The sequence below is a fragment of the Pelodiscus sinensis genome, chromosome 11 (assembly GCF_049634645.1).
Source record: "Pelodiscus sinensis isolate JC-2024 chromosome 11, ASM4963464v1, whole genome shotgun sequence".
Classification (NCBI taxonomy): domain Eukaryota; kingdom Metazoa; phylum Chordata; order Testudines; family Trionychidae; genus Pelodiscus; species Pelodiscus sinensis.
Genome location: NC_134721.1, coordinates 21500913 through 21515680, shown reverse-complemented (window position 1 = coordinate 21515680; position 14768 = coordinate 21500913). Strand labels below are relative to the sequence as shown.

The 14768-nt window shown below is 46.6% G+C and overlaps 1 protein-coding gene across 3 annotated transcripts in view; it reads right to left on the bottom strand.

Annotated features, from left to right (window-relative positions):
- Window positions 1-14768, bottom strand: part of GRIP2 (glutamate receptor interacting protein 2) — a 528003-nt gene that overhangs the window by 166488 nt on the left and 346747 nt on the right. The window lies entirely within an intron of this gene.

Below are 14768 nucleotides of genomic sequence, written 5' to 3'. Positions count from 1 at the left end.
ATTTGGAGCAAATAATGGAACTGAACCAAAAATGCTAATGTCTAGGAAGAATTTTGTTAACAGTTTGGTTTTTAACTTATATGTGCTGCTAAATCTCTCTCTCATTCAAGTCCAAAGGCAGAACTGCAAGCGTAATACAAAGAAAAGCTCATATTATGATCATTTGCTGAACAGTCAGCAGGTCATGAAAATATTTGCAGGTCACTTTACTTCCAATAGGATTTCCTGAACAAAGAGAGCTCTACAACCATCATGAAACTTCTCCAGACATTACTATTGAAAAATTTTGAAGTGCACAAATTGTGATTTTACATTGAAGGCAACAGACTCACTAATTCACCCCAAGTCAGAGTTTTTAAGGTCAAAAGGGGCCCCCACTGCGACCATCTATCTCGTCCATAACACAGTTAGGAGGCCAGAGAATTTCTCCACAATACCAGAGGCATGCACATACCATTTTATGGTATGTTAATTTCCAGGGCTTGACAAATCACTGAATCTACTCGCCCGTGGCAAGTAGATTTCAGCCGGTCACCCTGTTCACCAGCGGTGCGTCCATGCGCAATGTGGGTCTTGCGCATGTGCAGTTCAGGGCTGGTGAGTAGGTTTCGCCGGCATTTGTCAAGCCCTGTATCTATTTAGGCATGAAATTAACATCTCTTTTCTGAAAGGACGGGGGATTAGTATTGAAAAGTGTGACTTCCAGGATCTAGCAGGATTAAATATCAAGTACTGTAATTGACTAATTGAATAGTAGAGGCATTTTGCATCGACTATTCGATTAGTCGACAGAGTGCCTCTGCCTTTGAAGTGTAGCAATAGCCCTATGGCTATTGCTACACTTCAAAGGCGAAAGCGCGGTGTGGAGCCTGGGGTCAGCTGAGGACTCCCCCACTGACCCATGTGGGTGCTCCATGTGGTGCTGCTGCTTTGAAACACTGTTGGGAGCCCAGCGTCAGGCTCCTCATGGCATTTCAAAGCAGCAGTGCCATGTGGAGCCTGGAGGCAGCTGGGGACTCCCACGCTGCCTCTAGGCTCCATGCAGAGCTGCTACTTTGAAGTGGGGGAAGCGACTAGTCGACTAGCCTGTCAACTATCCGATAAGCATTTGCTTATCAGATAGTCGACTAGTCATTCACATCCCTACGGGATCTCTGTTACAGGATGCCAGCTAAATACCTGACCTATATAGGAAGCTTCCCTCTCACCCAGATATGCTTTTTAAAATTCTTGTTCCTCCTTACACCTCCGCACCCTTCACATCCCATGCACCTCCTTCCCTTGGGCCATGTACAACAGCCTGCTAATACAAGTGGAATTAGCCCATCTGACTCAGGACTGCTAGCTACCAGACCTGTGCTCAGGAGGGGCCTCATGGCGTGAAACAGAAGCTTTATTTCCATTCCTGAATGTGGTTCTACATGCTCCCATTCCAGCTCAGTTAGTACCACCCGATTCAGAGCCCTGGGAGTGGAGGAGGGTGGTAGCACTTGGCATTAAGCCAACAGAAGTCCAGCCTCTAAACTCTCCAAGCCTTGTCAGGGACTCACATTCTCCCCATTCAGCCTCTCCCAAAGGCTTAAGGCAACAAGACCACCCATTTGTTAGTGGGCCCCCATCCACAACCCTCCCTAATACCAAACAACCTCCTCAAGGGCAAAGCTTGATTTGGCTTTCAGAGATCAGGCACCTGCATTGTGCTTCCTCCAGTTTTAAAGAGCTAGCAAAAGCCTCAAAGTGAGCAGGTTTTGACAGCTCCTGGGGTTTCCCTCCCTCCGTTCCCCTTGTATTCATGTATCTCAGCTTCTGAAAAAATCCCCCTGTACAATCCTTCCCCCTCCCCTACCTCCGGAAGTATGGTGCGAAAGTAGTTTCTATGTTAAAATCAGGAGTGGGCAAGGAAAGAACATGTGGGGATTGAGGCGAGAGCAGATTAATAGCCTCACATTTATGACAGTTTAATAATAGAGCTGTCACAATAGGAGAGATTTACTAATTGCAGAGTCGTTTTCTCCTGGGTCCCCATCATGCTGCCATTTACGAATGCTATGCAGCTCTTTCTAGACCCCCTCCCCCACTTAAAAAGGGGGAGGGAGACAACTCTCACTTCTCTTATTCAGCTAAATTTAGGAAACAATTGAGTCTGATTACAGAGGAGAGAGTACATAAGGACAGCAAGGAGAAGGCCTTCACCTTTCTACGTGCTCCAAGGAGCCAAATTACCAGGATAGACAGAGAAAAGCATTAAACTTTCATTTTAAAGGCCAACACACACGAGAAATTCAGCTGGTTTTAGGCACTGAACTCAGGGCAATTTTGCAAGTCTTTCAAAGGAGGAATTTCCATCCAGGTTGAGAGATGACTCACCGGGTCTAGTCTTTTGAACTGCTGCTGCTCCTAGAATTAAGATCTCTCTTAATCAGTAAGAATTCTGGGAACAGCAACAAGAGTCCACAAGGTCACTCACTGAGCATGGCTGTAGGGAGACTGGAAGCAGAGTAGATACTACCCCTATAGACAGCCAAAAAAGACAAGGAGTTCTCCCAGAGATGGAGAGCAGAATCCACTTTAAAAAACAGATTGGTTTGTCTTTAACTGGCTATCTTAAAAAAGAAAGCTAAGTACATAATTCATGCTTGTTCTCATCAGAAAACAAAAACATCATATATTATTAGCCCCTTTCATCTGAGCACACACACAGCTTGTGTGAGCTTGTCAGGCACCAAGAAAAGACAAGATGTCTATTGAAGAGAAATAGTTTTCATACTATATCTCCTAGAAAACCCTCCTCTCCCTCAGGCCCCCCTGAAATAGAGCAACAGAACTGGTGCCTGTTTTTTCTAGGAGATGCCAAGCACCTACAATTCCCACTGAGTTTATGGAGTCCAGCTTGCTCTAGGACTTCTGTGGATTGATCAGCAACCTTGGTTGAACTACCAGCACCCAAAAGATTTACAACAGGACCCTTGGCATTTCAAATCCAACTAGGGTTCTGGAAGAAAGAACAAGAAGAAGTTATTTGAAACCAATGTTACCAACACCAAAAATGAAACCCTGAGATAGCAAACACTTTTCTGTGCTTACAGATGCAAGAACATAAAACATCTTGTCACCAGTGAGAGAAAAACCTTCAGGACTTTTGAGAATTTGATCGGTTCCCCATTTGGAGCTCCACCCTTCCCTGGTATGAAGCATACACCATACATTAACAGGAGTGGGCAATCATTTTTGCCTGGGGGCCAGTTCAAAAATTGTTTAAGTAGCCCAGGGCCACCCCAGAAGGGGCGGGGTCCAAATGGGAAGGGAGTGTAGCTACCCTACCCCTAGACCCTCCTAGGCACCCATACCCTGGAAGAGGCTTGGCACGCTCCCCCATCCCCAGGCCAATCAGAGCCTGGGGGCGGGGGAGCATGGGAAGGCACTTTGAAGTGCCACAGGCTCCTCGGAGGGCTGGGGCAGGGCGAAGGAAACTTCATGTAGCACCCCTGCCTCCAGACCCCGATTGGCCTGGGGAGTGCACAAAGCCTCCTCCGCTCTCCCTGCCCCCTGCCCTGTGAGCAGTGCACAATGCTTCGAAGAGCCACATGCTCCTGGCAGGGCGTGAAGTGCTTTGAAGCGCCGCACGCTGCTCACAGAGTGGGGGCAGAGCGGAGAAGGCTTCAGGCGCTCCCCCACCCCCAGGCCTTAATTGGCCTGTGGAGCAGCAAGGCCTCCAAGGGCCGGATCCACCCGCTTGGCAGGCCGGTTGGAAATCTCACACAGGCCATTCACACCTTAACGTGCAAGTGCTGCCCCTGGGGAAAGGTATCTAACTCAGTGTCTTTCAGATTAGTCACTGTGGCAGTGGAGGAGGTGACTATTTATGACAGACAAGCCACCAAATTACTAAATGGGTATTTTTACAAGACTCTCTCCTCCTGGATGGAATCATTGGCATCTTAAGGCCCACTTTGTTCAATCTTTTTCAGCTAACGCTGTAAGACCCTGGATCTCTGGAGGAGGAGGATCAGAGTTCTACCTTTGCTGTTGCTATGCAGTGTGGAGGCTCTGTAGTCTTCTGTATGCAATGACTGTGAAGTCCTCTGTGGCCATGGATTTGTTAGCATATACAAAGTCAAGTAACAGCATAGTGCGTCTGACTGAAGTATTGTTTTAAGGGTAGAACATAAAATGTAGGCTCATACCTCAGTCAGGGGCACACAGAAAACTGTGGTATATCCAATTATAAGATCAAAGAGTTCTCTCAGCTCAGTTTAAAAGGAAAAAACCAAGCCCATTTAATAGATGAGGGAGTTAAAGTAACTCCTTTCCATTAAGGGAATCTCGCTTACAACACAAACCGAGGTTTGGAGTTTACAGTACATCAGTGATGGGGCACTCTGTGGCCTTTAGGCACTACCTCAACAGAATTACTATATTTATTTAACCAAGTAACACGGGCTGGCATCCCCTTATGAGCCAATGTCTCTTAGCATCTCCCTCCCCCACCCAAATACGCTACACAAATGGCATTTGTGGACCACAGCACATTTGCATTTTCATGCCTCTCTGCTGTGTGTGGGAAATCCCCACTTACAGGATTAGTTGTAGGTGGAATTCTAAAACAATCTAACACACCACATGTAGTTTTGATCACATATTCTGTTCAGTGCAGTGCCAGATCATTGCTGGCAGAAGGTACTGGCAAACATGTGGATCACAGTGCTGTAAGAGAAATATCAGTCATTGCCACCTTCTCCTTTCAGAAGGGATAGGCCAAAATCAGTCCAGATCTAACCATGCCCATCTTAACTGTTGGGAAGCTGAGACCAGAGCTCTGCAGGTGCTATGATTCTAGTGGATCAAACTAGGAGATGGAATGGACACATTATGTTCTTATCTTGTAACGGGATCCCTGCTGAGTAGCACATTCTACTGGACAAGCATGACTCTGCAGCACCCTGCCTCAGTTTCCCCTTCTCAAACTCCCCAGTAATTCCACAAAGGCTTGTGTTCACCACTGCCTTTTTAGGGCCTGGTTTATTAACATAAAAACCCCCAAAAATTAAATCTTTACCACTCCAATCTCAGGCTAGGCATAAATCCTTCTCCCTGAGATCTGTCTTCCTGCCCTCCCAGAACTTGTTGTTAGAAGTTTGAACTGCTCTACATGCCCTTTCACTAACATCTCTCCATGACACTGAGTTCAGGTCCTGTAGCACAGGAACCTTAATACACTTTGCTGTGTCTGCAGGCATGGTCCACCACTCACCTTGGAGCCTGTTCAGGTCATTTGACTCACTGGTCATAGAATCTTCATTCTCTCCGCTCTGTGCAATGGAACGGTATTATACTGTGCATCCATTAAGTAGCACTATGTATAAAATACCTTATTTAAGCAAACCTCAGTCATATATGACAGAGCATTAGTGTGTGTATCAGCAAGCTTTATGACCAGTTCATGAATAAACTATACAGAAATAGAAGGAAAATAGCAACAAAGGCTGGAAACAGAAGGAACAAAAGGTGCAGCATCTTATCAACATGCCATTCTTCAATGCCTCGGAGACCTTCAGCTTTGACCAATGGGCAACGGACAGACTCCAAGCAATATTTTGCAAGATCTCAACATTGCAAACAAACTCCAAAAAACAGATGATCTCCAGGTATCTTCTGTAATGTCTGCTGTCTTCCCCATAGCATACTATCTCTTTAAATCCTTTGACTTTACTGAAGACAGTCAAAAATGACTACGAAAAGGTTCTGACTATATTTGATGCATACTTTATACCCCAGGGAAATGTGATTTATGAAAGAGCATGTTTTCACGAGTGAATTCAAGAACCAGGGGAAAGCACTGAATGTTTTATAGCAGCTCTGTATAGACTTGCTGGCAACTGTGAATTTAGAAATGCAAAGCATGAAAATACCAGAGACAGGCTGGTTTTTGGGTTAGCAGATTAAAAACCCTTCCACAGCAGCTACAATTGAAGAAAGATTTTGTCCTACCCACAGCTACTGCTACCCAACTGGAATGAGACAGTCTAGCCAAGTGGTCAGAGTGGGTGTCAGTAGCCCAGAGCCACACTGGGGACAGCAGAGTCAAGTCTGAGTCTGCAGTCAGGAGCCAGAACCAAGGGTCACACTGGAGGACCGGAATGGGAGCAAGCAGGATAGCAATCAAGAAGGGGTTAAAGGCAGGGATAATGGTAGATGCAAAGCAGGAGCAGGCACAGCAGTGTGCATGAGCATTGGCTTCTGGTCAGGTGATTGGCTGGGCCCAGGTTCTGCCCCAAGAAGGCTGACAGAGGGGCAATTCCCCCTCCAGGTCAGTGGGTGGCCACTCCACCTCCCTACAGAGGCAAACTAATAATTGCCTTAAAAAATATATATATATATTAATCTCAACAACTCCAGTTCTTAAGTACTATGATATGCATAAACTCACAACAGGGATGCAAACAGCTCTGGGCAGCAGGTTTAAAACAAACAAAAGGAAGTTTTTCCTTCACTCAGCACAGTCAACCCTGTGGAACTCCTTGCCAGAGGATATGGTGAAGGCTAGGACTTCAACAGGGTTCAAAAAAGAGCTAGATAGATTCATGGAGGTTAGGTCTATCAATGGCTATTAGCCAAGATGGGAAGGAATGGTGTCCCTAGACTCTATTTGTCTGGAAATGGATGACAGGAGAGGGATTACGTGATAATTCCCTGTTTGTGTTCCCTCCCTCTGGGGCATCTGGTATTGGCCGCTGTCGGCAGACAGGACACTGGGCTAGACGGACCCTTAGTCTGACCCAGAGCCAGCCCAAGCTATGGGCCGACTGGGCTACTGCCTGGGGTGCCCCATTGTAGGGGATGCCAAGCAAGGCTGCAGGACTGGGCGGGGATGGGGCTGCACATACACCGGTGCCCCGGGGCAGGGCCACGCATGTGCCGGGTGCCCGTGCATGCGCCGCGCTCCTGGGTCACACGAATGGCTCGGGCCGGTCCTGGTCTGATCCACTGTGGCCGTTCTTATGGCTTAGGTGGTGTAGGGTGAAATGCCATTGCATTTTGTTCTCTCATTTACAAGAAGCTGAAAAACAATACACAGATTGAAAAAGAAGAGTGTGCCGGGAAAGTGTGGAGGGATGTGAGAATAGGTGTATAGACTGGATTCATTTACACTAGGCATAGCCAACCCGAGGCTCGCAAGCCTCATGCGGCTCGCAAAGAAAAAAATTGCGCTCCTGATGGAACCGGGACAGAACCCGGAACCGCTGAAGTCAGCTGCTCTCATGGCCACATGCACACTCACGGCCCACGCCGTTCTGCTCACAGCCCTCAGTATACTGCTTCATATCCTGCATGTGCAGGCCAGGTCACACACAGTGTCCCAGCCTGCACATGCTAGCAGCTGGCTGCGGCTACCCAGGACCCAGGCATAAGGTTGGCGCGGGGTGGGGGTGGTGGGGAGGGAAGGGAAGATGCCTGGCTCTGGAGAAGGGGAGGGGAGCCAGCTCATGCTCAAAGTCGGCCGCTCAGCACACATGCCCCAGCGCCTAGAGGGAGACGTGTGGCTGTAGCGGCAGCGGCTCCCAGACCTGAGAATTAGGTTGGGGGGGGGGGGGGGATTGGGTTGGGGGAAGGTGTGTGCCTGGCTTTGGGGAAGGGGAGGGGGACTAGGGGAAGGGAAAAGAAACCTGCTTTAACCCAAACAGCTGACACATTTCCTGAAATGCCGGGTTTGTCACACCACTGGGGACTTTTCCCCCTGCTGCCTGCCTGCGCAGGAGGGGAGGGAGTAGGAATCCTAGGACTGCATGCCAGCTCCAACTTCTCAGGAAGCGAAGTTGGAGCTGGCATGCAGTCCTGGGACACTCTCTCTCTCTCTCTCTCACACACACACACACACACACACACACACACACACACACCCACCCACCCACCCACCAGGGGGGAAGGAAGTCCCTGGCGGAGCGACAGACCGGGCATTTCAGAAAGCGCACCAGCTGTTTAGGGAAGGGGAAGAGCAGCCTGCGTGCTTCCTGAAACCCAGGATCCCCAGGTACTGGCTCCAGCTGTCTCAGCTCTCTCGGTCCCCTTCTCCTGGCCAGATCCCCCCCACGAGCACCCTGCTCCAGCACCCTACCCCAGCGCCCTGTCCACTTCCCCCACCAGCACTGTTGGGGCCACATTAGTGAGGCTTGGGGGGGTTTTGGAGTGGTTGGTTTTTTGCATCTGACTTGTGTGGTCCCAATTGACTTTTCCGTGGGTCAGAGACTCCTGATTCAAAACAGGTTTCCCACCCCTCATAAATAAAGACAACACTGAAACATTGCATGTTTGACAATATTTAAAAGTGAAGCCTGGCCAATAAGCCCCCAATTGGGGCCAGGGCCCCATCTGGCAGCAGCATCATAACACTCCTGCACACACACACACACACACACACACACCCCCCCCTCCGCCGACCCTAAATCTGAGCCTATCGTACACTGGAACCCCCTGTCCTGAGCCTCTCACATCCCCAAACTCCTGCACCCCAACATCCCCTGTCTTCTGCCACAACACTCCTGCACCATCCACATACTGCAAATCTGTGTCCTGAGCCCATCATACTCCCAGCCTCCCTGCCCCCATATACTCCAGCCCAAACTCCTGCACCCTCACAGCCAGAAGCCTGGGGCTTGCTCAACACCCCAACCCTCCACCTGACCCCAACACTCTCCTGCCTGGAGCCCCCTCCCTGAGCCAGCATCCTCTTCTCTACTTCCTCCTGCACCCAAATTCCCTCCCAGAGCTTGCACTTCTCACCCCTTCCCAGTGCTTTTTTTGAGAGCCACAATAGCAGTGGAGACAGCATGAAGACCCGGAGCAAAGTTGTTGAGGGAAAAAGGGGGCAGGGCTGCGAAAACCTGGGGAAAAGTTAACAAGCAGCCGTGGGATGGTATACCAGCACCTATTTTCCCCCAGCACGGGGGTGTTTTTTTTTTTTTTGCTCAACATCTTTGTCCCGGCTCTTCACACTGTCTCCACCGTTATTGTGACTCTTTGTCTGGAACGGGTTGGCCACCCCTGATTTACACTGATCACAGATGAACAAAACAAGGACTCCGAACTGACCACAGCCAGTCATGGCAACGAACGTACAGCCAGATGAGCAAGTTGTTATATAGTCCGGTCATGTAATTAGCAGACCAGCCATAGACACTTAACAGATTGATAAGTACCAAACTTCAAAGACCGCGTGATAGTGTAAATAATATAAATTGTAAGAATGTAGAACTTAAACGGAGAGATGTAATGAAATGCTGAGCAGAGTTATAGCGTTCAGTCACTTGTTTAAATGAACCCTAGCTAAACCGGACAGAGCACAGAAGACTCTTACCACAAACACATCTGATGTATATAAACAAGTTCTGTGCCCATTCCTAATCTGGTACAGGGATATGACATCTGGGGAGATAAATTAAGCTCATCATCAATGGATTGAGACTCATCTCTCACCAAAGGGCCAGTCATCCTGTGACACTAAGGCAGAATTGAGCCCCCTTTTATATTTACTGGTGCTTTGTCTATCCCAGCAATAAATGTCACATGATTTCATCAGGACCCATGCTATAGAAAAGCAGAATTCTATTATTAGAATATTCTCACATATTCATTTCTTGAGGATGTTGCTTTTGCTTCAGGGGACATTTAGGCTGAAGCAGCTTCAGATGAACCTGTATCTTGATGGGGCTTTTCAATTGTGTTGCTAAGCTAACTTGTTTGTGCTATCACAGTGTTGTCTCACACACAGACACACACACTTTTAGCTCCTCAAAATTGCCCTCATTTCTCTGATTAACTGAACTGTTGTGGCTAGTGTTACTGAACTGTCTCCCTAAGTCATCCTATGAAAGGGACAAGTCAGGACCTCCCTTCAGTCATGCTAAGGACTGCAAATACACTACATTCAACAGGACATGGCTGCAATGTAACACCCCTTGCAGGCCTCTGAAGTACCTCAAATCTTTTTCTAGGATGGGTTTTTAACAAAACCAAACAATATATGGAATTATGGCCTCCTGTGATGATCTGATAGGGTTTCTCTCAGCACAAATACATACCACTTGGCAAAAAACTACTAATTATTTTCACTGGTGACAAAAAAAAATGGAGGCCTAGTTTCCAGGCCCACCTGATAAGGGGGCAATTTTGCCATCCCTTGCTCTCAACATCTAAAGTCAACACCACGTTTTGCCTCTCTCTCCCTCCCTCCATGGCTGCAGGGCCTATCAGTTATTGTGGACAACGGGAGTTTAGAGCCAACAAGGTACAGAACAAGGTACTGCTTTAAATGATTTATTCATCAATTGATTTCTAGTTGTGCCAATTGAGGAAGATTAAGTCACCAGATCTCACAGGCAGAGGGCTAGATAATACAAGAGCAACTGCTATATGGGGTAGATGTCTCTAACACCTATGTTCGTGAAATTGCAAGGTCTAGGGAGAGGCTTAAAGCATGTTTGTTGCCGACATGTAAACACACTCCCCAGATAACTGCTACAGTTTCTTGAATTTCCCATACTGCAAATTGCAGTATGTTAACTTTAATTAGAGAGGTTTCACATTGCATCTGCAGCACCTTTAGAAAATCTTACTCTGAATCCTTTTTGCCTAGAATGTGTAGGTGACTCAGAAGCCATTGACATGAATACATGGGATCAGCATGGTAAGTGTGAGCCATGACCCTGTTGCTGTCTAACATTAAACAGTGTTAACATTTGGGGTTTGGTATACAGAGACCACAGACTGCTTAGTACCATGGCAAACACTCCATTAAAATTCTTTTAACCTTTTATTAAGCATACAGAAAAAGGAGAAAAACAATTGAAGTATTAAGTAAAATTTGCCTTTAACCTCACTTGTGCCCTTTAGCTGGGAGAGAGGCTTTAGAAGGAAGAAACCCTTGTTTGACAGTCTCTTAGCTGGTATTAAAGACGGTAATAGCTGTCCTTTGTGTGTGTGTGGGGGAGGGGGGGGAGAAGGGAAGAGATAGAAAGTGTTAGTTAAAATGGGTTAAAACTATTGGCCGGGGGGGGGGGGGGGGGGGGAAAGAGACAGACCCGTACTAAAGAGGTAAGACAAAACCATCAAGAGAATGAAAATGCAGCTTTTTACCTCTGGTGTTTTTCGTTTGCAACCTCACTGCTGGAAAAATACAGATGCAGCGCACAGTCTTAGCAGACAATCCAAAACTTTACAAACTTGTACCAGCAGCAGGCTGTTTGGGGATTACCTGTAGCGGTCTCTCTAGTCACAAGCTGGCAGCACTTGGTTAGTTAAACCAGAATCTTATTAGAAAGAAGGCAAAAAAAGAGATAGGAAAGAAGAAATAAAGTGAAGATTAGACTGGCAAGTCGGGGAGACCCTATAAATGTAAGAGGGCCTTTGTTAGGTCAACTTAAGGCCACCACAGTAATTTCTGCAGTGGTTTACATCCACACTGCCCTTATTCTGTCAGTGGGTGCAGTTATTACTGCTGGAAGTCTGACTGGCCAGCAGGGCCAGTCCTAACCCATTGGCAGCCCCAGGCAACTGCCTGGCTCGCCCATAGGGTTGCCAGATGGTTTCAAAAAAAAAAATACCAGACAAAAATGTGTCAAGCAAAAAAACCAACCAACCAAACAAAAAAAAAAACAAAAAAACAAAAAACCAACAAACCAACCACTGGGTAAAATTTGTCGAGGAAAAAAAAAAAGGAGTCGGAATAACCAGGGAAACCTGGGGGGAGTATTCAGGATGTCAGGCCTCTAAGACTAGCTCTGGTGCCCGGGCAGGAACATGGCATCTGACTGGACTCTGGGTGCAAAGCTCAATGCTGGATGCAGCCATGAGCAGAGAGCCTGGGGTAGCCAGAGGAGCAGTTGTAGATTGAACTGATTGTTGTAGACTGCGACACTTTGTGAGTTCAGCAGAGACAAGTCAGTGCAATTTCATCCGGCAGATAAATGAGCAGACCCAATTTTCACAACAGAGTCTACATCCCAATGGCTTTCAGTGGGACACTGGTGCTCTTGAAAATTTTACCCTCCACCCTTGAAAATTTTACCTTCCCCATACATTTGCCAACATGGGTTTAAACTTCAGCTTTATAAAACAAAACACACACCACCACAAACACAACCAATCATATATTCCTCCTTTCCCACTGATTCAGTGGCAAATATAGCTCTCACTCTAATATGTGAGCAGCTGATTGATCAGAAACTGAATAATTACTACAAGGCAAGAAGGTTAATGGCAAGATACAGCCACTGTCACCTCATTAGAAGAAGAATCTGAATGTTAGTGCATGCATTATGCCTGATTAGCAGAGACACACTAGAGACCTGTTTTGGCAGATTGACAGCTAGATTAGTTTTAGCATGGTTATCTGAAAATCTTACTAAAACCATACAGAATAACTAATTTTAGTCCCTTTCCACAGCAGAATCATAATTACCGCTGTTATTTGGACTGTGGTATTTATATATACAGTCTTTATATTGTTAGAGGATATTTATTGCAAACAGTATTGTTAACTTCAATCAGGTTGACTTTTGTAAAATGAATCCATTTTTCACTGACTGGATTTCATGCCATTGGCCTGGAACTAAAAAGGAGTCCTGTTAAAATTACATGAGGTTACCCAAATCATATCAGTTGCTTACAAATTTGTTGCTGAGGTTAGATTACTCAGTACACTTTTGCAACAGAAATAAGTCAGGACTCAAAAATTAACATTGTGAGCAAAGAGTTGCAACAGTCATATCTTGACATTCAAATGGCTGCCAGTTTATGTGGTGGCCCTTGAGATACATTAATGGAATTATAGTCTTCTGACATGTAAGAAAGCTTGGTGTCACAGGACTCAAGAGGAGGAATATCCAAGCACAACTGAAAGATAAAAGATGTCAAAAGAAGAAAGTGGTATTAGGTGAACGTATAGAGGACTAAAGATCACCAGACCCTGACAAATTTTTTGAATGCAAGGTTTTCAACCTCATCTCAGACTCAATATTATCACAATTGGAGAATCGGATACATAAGTGTGATGGGTCAGAGAAAAGCCAACAGAAGAAACAGAAAAAAGTCTCAGCAAAGAAAACCCAAATAGCTACATTTGAAGTTTAGCAAGCAGCTTCAATAAAGGTTTAAATTCCAAGTTTGAAGAATGAGATTGAATTGTTCCATAATAGTCTATGTTTTATGAGAATGTTTATTATTTGAATGTCATAGCTTTGACACACTTTGTTCAAGATGGCTCTTGTAACATCTTTGGAAAGGTTGTAATTTACTGAATAGGATTATCCCATTTGTATGCATGTATCTTTTTTGTAGATACAGTTCAGAATATTGAACTTTGTATCTGCAATTGCATATTTGCTGCTTTTGGTCACTTCCACTGATCACACTCATTGGCAAGCGACAACAAAGCTTAACTTTCATGCGGATGTGTGGATCAGCCCATGAAGTATGGATACAGGGGCCTTGTGAAAGCATGAGACTGCATCACCCAATGCCAGGATCCATTTTATATGCTGTATTTTCCCGCAAGACCAGGGGGAAAGAGAAGTTCAGATTGAACACAAAGGATTCCCACCTTTGTAAAACCTAGATAAGGGTAGAGAGAGAGGTAATCCAGGGTGCAGGGCGGCCAACTAAACGTGGGGGAAGCAAAGAGGAAATCTGCCCCAGGGATGGATGATTTAAAAGGCCCTGGGGTTCTTGGCTGCTGCCATCTCAGCAGCATCTAGGGCCCTGGGCCCTTTAAAAATCACTGCCAGAGCTCCCAGCACCACACCCCCTGTGGGTTTGGTGGTACTAAAAGGGTGACTGGGGGAAGTTAACCCCCAGCCTTGTCCCTTCCATCCGAGGCCCTGCCCCTTCTATAAAGCGCAGAACCAGCTGCCTCCAGGGCCTGGCAAAGACTCTCCTCAGCCCTATCAGGTCATCAGTTCTCCCCTGCAAGAGCAACGAGAAGTCCTGTGGCACCTTATAAACTAACAGAGTTATTGGAGCATAAGCTTTCGTGGGCAAAGACCCACTTTGTCAGATGCATGTAGTGGAAATTCCAGAGGCAGGTATAAATACACAGGCATAAGAAAAGAGTTCCAATCAAGAGTAAGGCTAGAGATAACGAGGTCAGTCCAGTCAGGGAGGATGAGGCCTGAGAGGGAGTGTATCTGTATCAGTATCTACCAGCTCACGTTGTATTAATGTATACGTAAGCAGGGTCAGGATAACCCCTACCCTGACATCTGGGGTGAACTGTGACAAGTGATGCAAAAAGACTTCAGGGGCTGATCCATTTGCATAGGCACGCCCACCCTATGTATGTGCTCTCAGCAGCCAAATGGTCACTTTGGCCACTGTGGGATCTCAAGTTTCTCTGTTATTGAGGCAGGGAGGATAAAGTGTTGTTACCCTGATTATATGAATCAAATAGTGGAACTGTTTCGCCATAAACTAAGTAGCTCTTGCTAGACAAGGGGCATAGGTTCCAAACCTAGTCAGACAGGGAGGCTGGGGATAGGTCTTTGTAACTGGTGGTGGGGGCCCTGTTTGAGGGCCTAAAACACACCAATTGCACCTCTTCCTCTCTTGCTGGCTTCACTGTGGGCCAACGGTGCACTTGCATTGAGGCTCTTCTACTGTGAGCTGAAATCACTGTTGCTGAGCTACTAGCAGAGCAGATCGTGGACGGCTAGCAGAGCAGTTTGTGGGGGCAACTGGTGGATGTAGGTGAGCAGCTGGTGGGGATGACTGACAGATGG